Source organism: Equus przewalskii, chromosome 13 (genome assembly GCF_037783145.1).
Source record: "Equus przewalskii isolate Varuska chromosome 13, EquPr2, whole genome shotgun sequence".
Classification (NCBI taxonomy): domain Eukaryota; kingdom Metazoa; phylum Chordata; class Mammalia; order Perissodactyla; family Equidae; genus Equus; species Equus przewalskii.
The window spans coordinates 91,363,030-91,365,678 of NC_091843.1; positions in this window are offsets into that span (position 1 = coordinate 91,363,030).

A 2,649-nucleotide genomic window follows, 5' to 3' on the forward strand; every position below is an offset into this window, starting at 1 on the left:
AAATGTCTGCTGGTTGGTTGAGTGAATGAGCATGAATGGATGAAAGGCTGTACCAAACTCTGAGAGCTTTCTTAATCTGGGGAGCAAGTTAGTTTCATTTTTCACATCTCTGTTGAACTGGTGGGAGAAAAAGTTGGCACTTTGAACTAGATATTCTTCACAACCGCATCACGTTTCGAATCACCAAGACGGTAGGCAAACAGGTTTCCCTCCACAATCACTCAAGGCTCAGAGAAGCTATTCAGGCTGGAGTCGAGCTGGGCAGGAGGTAGGGGGTCTGAGAGGAGGGGAAGATATCTGTGGTATGTATGACATGGGCGGGCATTTTTTTAAAAAAAACTTAGGCAATGCATTCTTACGGTTTAAATTTTTTTTTAATTAAAAAGTCTATAGTGGAAAGTCTCACCACCCCTGTATTCTCTCCACCTGTTTTCTACCATCCAGGTAACCACTATCATCATCTTCTTGTGAATTCCTAGACTTGCTTAGTCTATATATTATCACCCACCACCACGTTTTTAAGCAAAATGTAGCGTACTGTATACACTGTTCGGCACACTCTTTTTTATAGTTGCGTGGTATCTGTTGTATGGCTGTGCTGTGATTCACCGGCCCTCTGCTGATGAGCGTTGGCGTTGCTTCCAGCCTGTTATTATTACAGATGGTGCTGCAATGAATAAGCTGGCGCAGAATTCATCACGCATCTGCGCAAGTGCATCTGCGGGATAAATGCACGGAAGTGGAAGTGTGATCGCTGGATCCTTTTCTGTTTGCTTCAGTGGGCACCGAAACATCCTGGGTCAAGACGCCTACGTCAAAACAGCCACATCAACGTTGACACAAGAAGGGAAACCCGCTTTAGGGGCATTGACTAGTGTTGGAAAAGAGGTTGATCAACTTTCACCCTCTTCCAATCCCTTTCTTAAATGTTGTGGACATTTATTATTTTTTTGGCTACTCAGAATCAAAACTTTTAAAAATGGCCTGGATACCAAACTTTAAATAGTGTCTCCTGTTTACATTTCCCAGAAGCAGAGATGACCTTAGGCAAAAATCTACACACAGCAAATGCCTAATGGCTCCTTTGGATAGTCAGAGACTTGGCGGGAGCAAGACGGGAGAAATGGTAAAAAAGAAGGACGTTTGGAGGAAAATATACCAATAAACACTTCAGACTTAGGCCCAGAGTATGTGGCTCTCTGTGCCCACGTGCACACATACTCACGGTGTGGTGTGTTCTTTATAAGCAGGTTGTTCTGTGTATGCTATAAAAATTGAGGCAAGCATGTAAGAGAAATTTTCAATAAATGGAGAGACAGGTGTTGCTATTAGATAAAAAGTTTCAATATTGTGACCAACAACCCCGCCCAGCCTCACTCCTGAACCCCAGATCCACATATCCAGCTGCCTACTCCACATCTGCATTTGAATGTCTCCAACCTCCCACGTCCAAACCTGAGCTACCCACGTGCCCCTCAAACATCTCCCCGACTGTGGTCGCCCCATCACAGTTGACGGCCAGCCCATTCTTCCAGTTACTAAAGCCAAAAGACTTGGAGTCATCTTTCGACTCTTCTTTTTCTTATACATCCCACAGCTGGTCTATCAGGAATCATGCTGGCTGTAATTTCAAGAGAAATTACAGAATCCCAGCATTTCTCACCATCCCTCCTGCTGCCAGCCTGGTCCAACCACCATCTTCTCTCACCTGGATTACTGTGTGAGCCTCTCACCTCATCTCCCTGATCAAAATCCATTTCACTCCCGGCCTGGTCCCCATCACCTTTCTAATCTCATCATTGCCACTCTCTCCCTTACCCACTGTCGTCTGGGCACTGGGGACTTCTGCCCTGGACGTCCCCTCTGCCTGCAATGTCCTACCCATCAATGTCCCAAAGGCTCACTCCCTCACTCCTTTAAATCTCTGCGCAGTTGTCACCTTTGCAAAGAGGCCTGTCCCCATCATTCTTTCAGATGAGGACTCTGCCCCTCCCCGCCCCACCTCCCTTTCTGCCCTTTCCTGTCCTGTGTTCGATAGGCTTATCCTCTTCTAACATACGGGCTGTAGACTTTACTAAATTATTACTGTTACCTTTCGTCTCCGTCGTCGGACTGTAAGCTCCTCCAGGACAGCTGTTGTCTGTTTTGTTCACGGCTACAGACCACACCCCTCAGGCATGTCTGGCACACAGCAGATACTTAGAAAATACTTGTAGAACAAATGAAGAAGTTTTCTCCTTGTAAATTTCTTTTTTTATATATAATTATCATGCACCATTTTAATAGTTAAAACATTTGGGTAAATGTACCATGAGATATTTTTTCTCACCAATCAACTCTTTTCAGTGACTGATTAACCCAACAGGGGTTGTCTCCTTGAACTTGAACAGAATCAAACCCATGAATCTCCTAACTTGACGTTACCGCCCCTCAAGTTGATCTGCAGCATCCGGTCTACCAGCCAGCCTGATAGCCAAAGCCGCTTAGCTGATTTTTTTCAGCTGGTGGTGACTTCCTTCCAGCACTAGCCACAAATATTCTCTTCGCTCTGTAACCTATATTGACCTGCGTCCTTGTCCTTTCCTCACCACTTGTCCATGACCAGGGGCCAGTTAGAGTGTTTCAAAGGGAAATCGGAGGAGTGGGGTT